The 12,992-nt window shown below is 31.6% G+C and overlaps 1 pseudogene; it reads right to left on the bottom strand.

Moving 5' to 3' along the window:
* Positions 1 to 505: 505 nt before the first annotated feature.
* On the bottom strand, positions 506 to 1,333 carry LOC137809418 (probable CCR4-associated factor 1 homolog 11; annotated as a pseudogene).
* Between the last annotated feature and the right edge of the window lie 11,659 nt (positions 1,334 to 12,992).

The raw sequence follows: 12,992 nt of genomic DNA, 5'->3' as shown, positions 1-12,992 counted from the left end.
TTTTAAGTTTTCAAAATATAAAAACACTTTTATAAAAACTATATCGTAAATAAAAAAGGGAATCCCGTGATACTTTTATAGATATTTTCATAATGCTTTTATGAATGAATAGGAAAAAATAATAATGTACTCGTAAAAAGGTTCGTTAATAATATAAAATTTTATAATAAGTCACTTCAAACTATTCTAAATAACGACTTCTACTATTCGAAGTAAATTATAAGTATTATTATTGTTAGTTAATTCTGATTTACACTCAGCATATAAAATTATAAGTATATTTCATTATACTATGAATTTCACTGACACTCTCTATGGTCACTCTATGGTACAAAGTCATCTAATTTGTAACTATTAGTATTATGAAAAAAGAAACATAAGGGTGTAAAAAAGAAGAGAGAAAGGTAGGATAAAATGAAGTGATATATATTATTGTAGAATTTGGAAATTACATTGTACTGAAAAGAAAAGATAAGAGAAGTAGAAAGATGGTAAAAAAGGAAAATCAAAGCATCTCTAAACCATAGAGAACACCTGTATGTTTTAGCAAGTCAAACTTTGTATGAAAATAGAGAGTTTTAATTTTATTAAAAACATGAAGAGTGACTAAGCTATCGGAGTCTGCATGATGACTTCTTCTGCCACTATTATCCAAACCTAGAGACTCAGAAACTTTGTCTAAACCGCCGTGAAGGTTTGGACAAAATTTGATGAGATGTTTAACGTCGTATACTCTGTATCCAAAGAAGAATTTAACCAGTTGAAGAAAGTCACACAAGTTTGTAGGTAGAAATGGTTGCATATAAAAAAAAGCGTTGGCTCAATATCTTCACCATGTACCCAAAATCATAGGTACTATGGAAAGCAATCCACTAAATATTATTGTTGCAGAGCAATCCTGAAAGCATCATTAGCTCAGCAAATCGCATAATGTTCACTCCAAACTTTCGATTCTTATCAAAATCCATGCCTTGACGTCGGAGGAGGGCAATTGAGTGAGGAGCATGAGGATGTTGTGTCACATCAAACTCGCGGAAATTGAATTCCCAAATGAAGCGGTTGGAGGTTCCCAAGGTTGGAAGGTTGCCATGGCAATCTGAAAGGGTGAGACCCACTTGAATGAGGTGCATACTATCCACGTTAGCTTTCATCACACATAGTTATTTTGTGGTTGTCGGAATGCTGGATGCGACTGAAAGACGACGCCAGGAAACTCCGTATCCATTGAGATGAAAAGGTGTAAGACAATGACAGAACGAATCAACTCAAACTCCGATTCAAGGTTGTAAGACCACACTGATCTTGTCATCACAGAAGTGCAAGGAAGAGTCATGTTATTGTTGTTTTCTCTTTCCATCTCTCTTTCTCTTCCAATCTCTCTTTCTCTTTTCTTCAAGAACAACAAAACTACAACAATCATTCTCACTACACTACTTTTATAGTCCAATCAGACATAACTTACAAAAGATAAAAGATAATAAGATATAATAGATTTCTTCAATTAAAAAAATATAAGATTACACTCTTGAAATTTTATCTTATTCTAAAATCTTATCTTACTTATGGATGAATACTCTCACTTGACATTTATTTACAAAATTTTATCTTTTTAATACATATTTTAATAGTTGATAATTTTAGAATCACATATCATTAATTTTTTTCTATCTAAATCCACCGTTAGATCTAATTATCTTATTTCTTTTCTAGCCGAATATGTTTAAAATGTAAATATTTATTTTCTCAGGAGATGATTATATACGTATATCATAAGTAACTTATCTATATTTTAGGAGATTATATCTTAAAATTGAATATCATTCTTTTATCTATTTTACGTTCATTTTTTTTTTAGCTGATTTCTAAAACTTTTTTAAAAAATAATCTTTTAAGAAAAATAATAATCAATTATCTCAATTTTGATAATGTATATTTAATTAATTATGTGATATAATAATAAATTTAATTTTTCCGATTGTGTTTCTAAATATAATAAATAACAATATAATTAATTACCAAATTGTAATTATTTTTTTCAATTTTTTTAATAAACTATTTACAGTATGATCTTATAATCAATACTTACTTTTGATATTACTCTTCTATCCCTTGTAATAACTAGATATGCGATTTCATTTTAATATATTTATAATATAGAAGTTCATTAATGTTCTTACAACAGGGACCAAGAACACTCGAAAAAGGTTAACAAGACTAATCCTTCAATCTTGGGCTGAATACTATCTTGAGCTGGGTACTTAATTTCTTTCCTTGATGGGAACTCTTGGCTTCTCCACTCGGCTGGTGCTTTCGGCTGGTGCTCTCGGCTAGTGCTCTCGGCTGGTGCTCTCGGCTTCTCCTCTAGGCTGGTGCTCTCGACTTCTCCTCACAACAGGTGGGGGGTACCTGCAAGTCGCTCCGATGCCAAAGTCAGAAAAGGTTTAATATTTATCAGATAAAATCACTCTTACCTCTTTCTATCTCTGAACTCCTATTTATAGAGTTTCTTTAATGGGCTTTCCCCTTTACTCTTGGGCTTTCTTTTTGCACCTTTTTTATTATTTGTGCACCCCTCTTGCAAGTTTTTATCTAATTGGGCTTTTACAACATTTATATTTTTGTTTTATTCTTTTGTCTTCATCGCTTTCGGTCAAAACCTCTCGGTTTTAACCTAACATCTTAGTTGTTATACTATGTAGTTCTCGGCATGAACCTCTCGGTTTTAGCCTACCAGTACACTAGCCCCCCAAGACAGAAATATTTTAAGCTCTTGTTTTTTTTTTAAAAAAAATATTCATGTCTTAATAAATTATAGTAAATTTGACATTTGATTTGATTTGATATTGAATGCCTCGGTTTTTGTGCTTTAACTTGTTGAGTTAAGTTGATTTGACATGAATTTGTTGTTGCAACCGTTAGATTATACATTTTTGAACGGTTTCAGATTGCTTGCAACGTTTCAAATTCTAGGGTGTATCTTTGGGTTATAAATAGGGTCTTCTTTTAAACTTTTACAAATGTGTTTCGTTGTGTATTGAGAAAAGAAGCTTACTTTCAATCTGTAACCAGTTCGTGCAAAGGTAATGTCTCTTTCAAGTTTTTCTGCTTCTGATGATTTTTCAAGCGCGGGTGGTGAATCAACTGGGCGAGTGCTGCGAGAAGAGGATCGTCAAGACTCGAAGTCTTCATCTGCTACCCCTTCTTGTATGAATGATCCAAATGGAGCACCGACTGTTGATGCTCCTCAAGAATTCGGCATTGTATTGCCTCAGAGAAATCTTCGTCCAAGTTACCAATGGGTTAATCCTAAAGTCCGAGAGTATTTGTCCAAATACCGTTCTGCTATCGAACTTCGTAGTTTCCTTTCCCATTCTCAGATTTATTATTCTGACATTGAAAATGATATTATTTCTTTTCGGCGTGTTGGAGATGCCGATAATGTTTGTCATGGTCGAGAGGGTGATAGTTATGAATTTTTTTATTTTTATGCTTGCTTTTTTAGAGATCTTCATATTCGGTTGCCTTTGAACAACTTTCAAATAGGTGTCCTTAACTTCCTTAATGTCGCGCCTACTCAGCTTCATCCGAATGGTTGGGCTGCGATGCAAGCATTTAGCATTTTGTGTAAATTATTATCGCTTTCTCCCAGTCCTGCTTCCTTCTTGTACTATTATAGCTCTCGGCCTGGGAAGCGGCCAGAGTGGTTATCCCTTATTAGTAAATCCAATGTTTGTTTCCTTAAACCTTTTACATCGTCATACAAAGATTTTAAGGGGAGTTTTTTTAAAATTCTAATAGAGCCTGTAGGAAGAGAGTATTTTTTTGATGGAGATTCTCCAAGGTTTCCTCTGTACTGGACAAAAGATCCTGTGAAGTTTAACTCAATTTCGTTTCATTCAATGGGTGTGGCCGATCGTCATGTTATCGAAGTTTTTAGTCGGCTCTCGTACCAGGTTCCCACTCGCGCCTTGCTACAACTGTACACTTAACCAAATCCTCGAGAAGATCTGATTGGTACGTGGTTGTTCCACATTTTCGCTCTTTATAGGATGAGTTTTTTAACTTAGCTAAATTTTTTATTGATTTTCAGTTTTGATGGCGAGCACTAATCCGAAAGCTCGCTCGTATTTTTCGAAATTGCTGAACAAGGTGGGTGATGTAACTCCTCGTCGTGAAAGTGTGGTGAATCCTGTGGTGGAAGAAGTCGTGGAATCCATTGTGAATGTGGAAGTGGTTGAACCGGTAAGTAATGTTGAGGCTGCTGGTCCTTCAAAGAAATCGAAAAAGCGTGATAGAAATAGCAAGAGGTCGCATTCGTCTTCTCGGCGCCATCGCCATAGTGAAAATGTTTCTTCTGAACCTCTCTCGGAAACGATATTTAGTGCTACAACCAAATATGCGAAGTTTGTTCAGACATCTTTTGGTGAATCGTCTTACAACATGCTGAAGACTATGGATGCTGCTTCTTTGGCAGATTCTGTTATTGAATTGTCAAGCAGAAATCTTTTGATTGGAAAGATGATGAAGGAGAAGAATGGAAACTGTGTGGCTTTATCTGAGTTTGACAAATTGAAGAATGATTTTGCTGAGTATAAAGAAAAAATGAGCTCTTTATCGGTGCAGTTAGAAGAGATTAAAAAGCAAAAAAAAGAACGAGAAGTTGAAATAGAAGGTCTTGGGAAGAAAATTTCTGATTTGGAGAACGAGAACTTGAAATCTGTCGAAGAGAATGTTCGACTGTGTAAAGAAAATCAAGGCTTGAACGAAAAGGTATCGGCATTATCTTCTGCGAATGATTCCGACAAAAACACCATCAAAGCTATGGATGAGGAGATACATCAGCTGAGGACTAACGTTTTTGAAGCCGAAAGCTTTATCTTTGAACAACATAAGCTGGGTTTCGAGAAGGCTCTTCAACAAGCAAAATATTTTTACAAGATTCCTATTGATGAAGGGAATTTTGATGTTAAAAAGGATTTTTATAATGGTGACTTAATTCCTGCTAATGAGATTTCGGATAATGATGCCGAAGATATCAATATCGAAAATTAGGAAGATGTAGATGTTAATGTTTTGTTTATAGTTTCTCGGTTTACATGACGAGACTGTTTTGGTTTTGAAATGTTGAACTTATATATGGAAGTTTTGAGTCCTTTTTGTAATCTCCCCTTGGAATCTTATCAGAAATTAAAGAATATTATTCCTCTTGAGTTATTGTTTGTTATTCACTAGGTATTATTTGTTGACTCTTACTTTCGGCACTGTACTAAATGTTATTAGAACCTCTCGGTTTTGTCTTCTCGGTTGTATGATAAACCTTTCGGTCGAACGCTATTGGGATTGTGCTTTCGATTATTTTAGTTAAATGCTTTAAATGTTAATTTAGAAACGTAACAAGAGTATTATTTGGTTTTTATTACCGTCAAGCATTAAGTTTATCTTTCGATTTTTTATTGCCTTGGAATAGTTGCTACCTTTCGGTTTGTACTACTTTTAAAGTAACATGACTATCTGTTGGTTTTTGTTGCTTTGAAAATCATAACTATTTTTCGGTTTTTATTACGTAAAAAGTAAAAAACTACTTTTCGGCTTTTATTTTTTAGTGCAAAATGGAGAATTTTCCTACTCTGCAATTTGTTGCGAGTAACCAAAAACGTGGACCTGCTTGGGTAGATCTAACTCTTGTCTTTAGTTGCCGATGTTTGAATTAAACGCTATGATTCTCTTGGTTTTATATCCATTGCTTGGAGATGTCTTGTGAACTAATTGAAGAAAGAATCGAATAGACCACTTTTCGGGAGGGATTTCACCTGGAGTGAAAGCATCCAGGACCGAAAAGAGTTATGTCAATAATTTTGTCGGGAGGGATTTCACCTGAAGTGAAAGCATCCAAGCCCGAAAAGAATGATGTAAATTTTGTCGGGAGGGATTTCACCTGAAATGAAAAGCGTCCAAGACCGAAAAGTAGTAAGTATTGTTTCGGAAGGGATTTCACTTGTAGTGACAACATCCAAGACCGAAAAGAAAAGCATGAGTCTAATAAGATGATGTTACTGGATAATTCTTCTTGATTAGATGATCGGTATGTATACAAGTTTTTGGCTTACATCTTCTGTTTCAACTAAAATAGAACTTTAAATGACTCGTATTCCATGTATTCGGTATCACTTTTTCTTCTAGAGTTTCTAATCTATAAGCTCCGTTGTGTAAGTTTTCCATTATCCTGAATGGTCCTTCCCAGTTGGATGCCAACTTTCCATGTCGTGGATCTTTCCGAGCATCAGTACGCATTCTCCAGACCAAATCCCCTTCCTTAAAATCCCTGAACTTTACTTTCGCATTAAACCTCTTCATTGCTCTTCTTTTTACTGCTGCTTCCTTTATTTTTGCTCGTTCTCTGAGTTCTTCAATAAGATCAAGGTCAGTTCTTAAGCATTCATTGTTGATATTCCAATCTTCCATTTGCCTTCGTAGTGTTGGTTCAGTAACTTCTACTGGTAACATTGCATCTGTTCCGTACGTGAGATTGAATGGTGTTTCTCCTGTTGATGTTTGTGGTGTGCATCTGTATGCCCATAATATTTCTGGCAACTTCTCAGCCCATAGTCCTTTAGCACTTCCTAACCTCTTCTTTAACTGTCCGAGAATAACTTTGTTTGCGGCTTCAGCTTGTCCATTTGTTTGTGGATGCTCAACTGACGTGCTTGTTGACTTGATCCCCAAATCTGCATAAAATTCCATAAGTTTTTTTGTCAATGAATTGTCTGCCATTGTCAGTTATAATGGTGTGTGGGATTCCGAATCGACATATTATATTTTTCCATACAAACGATTGGACCTGTTGAGCTGTTATCTTAGTTAATGCTTCTGCTTCTATTATTTTTATATATTATTTGTTTTATTGAAGTTAATTTTTTAATAAAATTCTTAATAAATTTTCGGAATCATACATCTATTTCACCAATATTAAATTGAAAATTTTGTTAACTAGTATATAAATTGAAAATAAAATAAAAAAATACAAAACAAAATGATATAACAATAACGAAGCCATCTAATTTGCAACTATTATCTCTAAGCCATACAGAACACCTGCATGTTTGGGTAAGTCAAACTCTGTATGAAAATATAGAGTTTTAATTTTATTGAAAATATGGAGAGTGACTAAGCTATCGGAGCCTGCATGATGACTTCTTCTACAACTATTATCCAAACCCAGGGACTCAGAAACTTTGTCTAAACCGCCATGAAGGTTGGGACAAAATTTTATGAGATGCTTAACGTCGTATACTTTGTATCCAAAGAAGAATTTAACAAGTTGAAGAAAGTCACACAAGTTGAGAGGTAGAAATGGTTGCATATAAAAAAAGCGTTGACTCAATATCCTGACCATGTACCCAAAATCATAGGCACTATGAAAAGCAATCCATTGAATATTATTGTTGCAGAGGAGTCCTGAGAACATCATCAACTCAGCAAATCGCACAATGCTCACTCCAAACCTTCGATTCTTTTCAAAATCTATGCCTTGACGTCGGAGGAGGGCGATGGAGTGAGGAGCATGAGGATGTTGTGTCACATCGAACTCACAGAAATTGAATTCCCAAATGAAGCGGTTGGAGGTTCCAAAGGTTGGAAGGTTGCCGTGGCGGTCTGAAAGGGTGAGACCCACTTGAATGAGGTGCATGTTGTCCACGTTAGCTTTCATCACTGCGTAGTTATTTTGTGGTTGTCGAAATGCTGGATGCGACTGAAAGATGACGCCAGGGAACTCCGTATCCATTGAGATGAAAGGATATAAGGCAATGACTGAACGAATCAACTCGAACTCCGATTCAAGGTTGTAAGACCACACTGATCTTGTCATCACAGAAACGCAAGGGAGAGTCATGTTATTGTTGCTGTCTCTTTTCATCTCTCTTTCTCTTTCAATATCTCTTTCCTTCAAGAACAACAAAACAACTACATCAATCCTTCTCACTGCACTACTTTTATAGCCCAATCAAACATAACTTACAAAAGATAATAAGATATAATTGATTTCTTTAATCTAATCTTATAATCACACTTATTATTTATTTATGGTATGATTCAAGATATTAATTAAATATATCAAGATTGAGATTGCATTTTCCTTTAATAGAGTTTCTTAGATTTTTAAAAATTATAAGATTAGACTCTGAAATCTTATCTTACTTCCTCCAGTGTACTCTCACTTCACATTTATTTACAAAATTTTATCTTTTTAATACATATTTTAAGAGTTGATAATTTTAGAATCCCATATCATTTATCTTTTCTATCTCAACCCACAATTAAATCTAATTATCTTATTTATATTTTAGCGGGATATATTTAAAATCTATATATTTATTTTCTCTTTTTGGGGATAGGATTATATACGTAAATCATAAGTAACCATTTTTTTAGTTGATTTCTAAAACTATTTAAAAAGTAATCCATTAAGAAAAATAATAATCAATTATCTCAATTTTGGTAATGTATAATTAATTAATTATAGGATATAATAATAAATTTAATTTTTCCAATTGTTTTTCTAAATATAATAAATAACATAGCAATTAATTGCAAAATTATAATTTATTTATTTTTCAATTTTTTTAATAAATTATTTTTCGTATTTATTATCTTGATAATCAATAGTTATTTTTGATATTACTCTTCTATCAGTTATCACTTATAACAAATAGATACCGTCAATTGTTCTTCTTCTTGCTCGCTCTTTCAGAAAAACTTTTACCTCTTTTGTTTTAAACTTGTAAATTCGCTTTACACATCCTAAATCATTGTAATTTTTACACTTGAAATCTCTCTCCTCCACCAACATTGATTAATCTTTTTGTAATATGAACAAGAAAAAAAGTTCCCACATTATTTATTTTTGGAACTTTTTTTTTCTTCTATTTATTGTTCTTCTTATTTTTTCCACCTTTAGAATCATGAATCTTGTGTTTTTTCACGAAAAACACTTTATATAGTTTCGACTCAATTCTCACATTGCCTAAAAGTTGTGATTTTTTACTCATATTTTTCTGGTATAGTAACCATAATTTTTTTTAACAACATTATTTCATTGGAAAAGATAATTTTTTTGAACAACATTATTTTATTGAAAAAGAGTTTCCTAACAAGTTGAACTTTATTTGTTATACTCAGAAGTTAAACAACAAAACTTTTAATTATTTATGTCTCCTTCATGCACTTGCATGTCTTTATTTTTTATTTATTTATTTATTTATTGTTAGAGTATTCTTTCTTGAAATTGATAAATTTGAAGTTCATAATTCTTATTAAAATAATTTGAAGTTCATATCTTTTTGCCTCTTTAATTTTTTGTCTTCTTCTTTATGATTGAGTTACTATTGAATTTTCAATCACTCGGAATGTCATCCTTTTCTTCTATTACCAAAAAACCAATGTTTTAAGATGATTGAAGATAGTTTTAGATGTAACGAGGGAGGGTTGGTAAAAATCAAAAGTTGGAATTGAAAATAAGATATTTTAAAATGAAGAAACCTAATTTTAACGTTTTCAAAATCAGTTATTTTATAAATAATAAATGTAAACTTAACCTAAAATATCTATTACTTTTATTCAGTATGTAAATTTATTATTATTGATGAATATTTTTGTATATTATTAATATTTTAATTTAAATATGATAATATATCTTATTTGAATGTTGTTATATAGATTTTTTGACCATGATGGGGTTATCTTTTTTTATTTTTACTAAAATGGGTCCGTTTAAAAAAAATTACAAATTTAGGCAAGTCGTGCCTAATTGGGACGACTTCATATGCAGAAGTCGTACCAATTAGGCACGACTTCTGCCATGTCATACTAAAGTCGTGCCAACTTGGCACGACTTCTACCCTGTCATACAGAAGTCGTGTCAACTTGGCACAACTTCTGTCATGTCATAATTTTTTTTTAATTTTATTGTTTATATATTGGGTAGTAAGTTATGTAATGTTAAAAATTAATTTGATACATAATTTTCTAAGAGTGTTAGTTTTAAGGAACAAAAAACAGGTTTACGAAAAATGTATTATTTGATTTGTGATAAAAATAATTATTAGTTCAGACAAAAAAAAAATATCATAATTTATGATTTGTTTATAATTTTTTTATTTGTGATTTGCTACATTAGTCAAATTATTTATATTATTTGACTTATTTAAAATATATATAATTATTTACAATTAATTAATTATTTCAAAATAATTACAGTAAGTATAGAAGCATTTTTCATGGCATCCAGACGTCATCTACCTTGTGATATGTCTCTATTGCGCCTTCAAAATAAGCATGTTACTAAATTCATTTGGGAGGGTAAGAACGATTATCCAATTTTTTGTTCCTTAAAATAACACTCTTAGAAAATTATGTATCAAATTAATTTTTAACATTACATAACTTACTACCCAATATATAAACAATAAAATTAAAAAAAAAATTATGACGTGGCAGAAGTCGTGTCAAGTTGGCACGACTTCTGTATGACAGGGCAGAAGTCGTGCCAAGTTGGCACGACTTCAATATGACGGGGCAGAAGTCGTGTCAAGTTGGCACGACTTTAGTATGACATGGCAGAAGTCGTGCCTAATTGGTACGACTTCTGCATATGAAGTCGTCCCAATTAGGCACGACTTGCCTAAATTTGTAATTTTTTTTAAACGGACTCCATTTTGGTAAAAACAAAAAAAAATAACCCCATCATGATAAAAAAAACCTGTTATATATTTTAAATACATTAATATGTATAAAGTTATGTTTTATTTTAATTTTTAGCATCAAAATTTATAATATTATATATATATATTTAATGTTATTGCATATGTATTATTTAAATATTATAATAACTTCATTAATAGTTTATTCTACCACAAAGGCCAAAAAAGGAAAGAGATAAAAATAGGATTCATAATTAACTTTTATAGCGTTTTTTTATCAGCAATAAAAAATAAATAAATTGAAACCACTTCAGGAGTGGTTCAACCCTTATACAGAAAAACATCTTATCATTCTCCTAACTAGGAACGCCTACCAGACTGACCCAGATACTAACATAAAAAAAAAAACACCACATGACGTTAAGAAACCAACCTCATACAAGCCAAAGGATTCAAAATCCAATCAGAATAAGAAAAAGAAATATACCAGAACTTTGCATAAATCCAAGACCAAACATTTACTTGCGCCAATGCAAACACTTCAGACTCATCTACCACTCCCCTATTGAAAATGACAAAATTCCTGTGTTTCCAGATTTCACTCACAACACCAACCCAAATTGTACCCAAACATCATTAACCTAATCTGAAGGCTGACACATCCTGAATTGTAAGAAATTTAACATAGGATCCTTGTGAATTACGAACGACACTTCAAACTACCCAAAGCAAAGACTCACGGTATGGTTGCTTATTGCCAAATCACATACAATCTTGTTGGAAGATATTCTAATTCCCGCACTTCATCAGTATTTCTCTTTAATCTTATTTTGACAACCAATCTTATCTTTTATGAATGAATAGGAAAAAAATAATAATGTACTCATAAAAAACTTCATTAATAATATAAAATTTTATAATAAGTCACTTCAAACTATTCTAAATAACGACTTCTACTATTCAAAAGTAAATTATAAGTATTATTATTGTTAGTTAATTCTGATTTACACTCAGTATATAACATTATAAGTATATTTAATTATACTATGAATTTCACTGTCACTCCTAAAGGATTAAACAGACATCTTCGGCTTTCGCGTAAAATTTCTAATTTTGTAATCCTTATCGCTGATTTAGTATTAAAATATATAAAATATAAATTAAAATTATATACTTTAAAGTCAATAATCAAATTAACAAATGTATTCATTATTGTGTATAAACAAGATAACTATCCATAATTTTCTTTCTGTTATGAACAATTACATTTTTATAAATAATTATTTTTTTAGTTAAAAAAGTGTGATAAATATAAGAGGACACTTGGGTGCATTAACCCTTGTACATTTGCTTATAAACAAAATTATTAGTATGATTCATTGATTAATCCCTAAAGCCTTAACTCTGTACCTTCACTATAGGTTATATATTATGCAACATTATTAGCACTCCTCTTATTTGTGTATGGACTATGAAACATATGAAACATGGGAATGTGGGTGCTATTTATTTATAGGCATTATATTATATAGGAGAAGCATGCATTTAACTTTCCAACTGATTCATGCTAATATACCAAGGAATTCCTCTTATTTTTCATCTTAATTTACAAACTTTGGAATTCCTCTTATTTTTCGTGTTAATTTACTAGCTTGCTGCAGAAGGATATGAAAGTAGTTAAGTAATTAATAATAGGTATATGAAAGTAGAAACGGTGACGAAAATTCTCATTGCGACATGTTCAAAGTGTTAGACTTTGAATACGCGCCATGCATATATACACAACAACATACATTTTTCTGCCCTTTCCTCTTGCTGTGTGTGGCCCTCTTATATCTCTCTGCATTTGCATCTTCATTTCCCATTATTTTCACTTTAACATTAATTAACTCTTTCACGTAAGAGACTAACTCACCAACGTTAATACATCACACATATTAGCATTGGTTAAGTTGATTCTAACACGATCTAAAAATTATTTTTAAAAAAAACTGTAATATTATTTATAATTTTTTAATTAAATAAATGTTTCTGTTAGCATGGTTTAGTGTTGGTTTAATCAACACTAATAGAGTCCTGCTTAATGTATTGATATTTTCCCTCAAAATGTACGAGTCCTACAATATATGCTTGATTGATATTTATATTTATTTCAATTAGTGTGGATTATGAATCTACAATGAATAGAAACTATGAATTATTTTTAATTTAAAGGATTAAATTTAAAAATAATAAATCTCCTCATTCACAATTTTTCGTTTATACTTTATTTATTTAAAGATGAGACATTTGACA

Source organism: Phaseolus vulgaris, chromosome 2 (genome assembly GCF_000499845.2).
Source record: "Phaseolus vulgaris cultivar G19833 chromosome 2, P. vulgaris v2.0, whole genome shotgun sequence".
NCBI lineage: Eukaryota > Viridiplantae > Streptophyta > Magnoliopsida > Fabales > Fabaceae > Phaseolus > Phaseolus vulgaris.
This window is presented reverse-complemented; position numbering and strand designations above follow the sequence as displayed.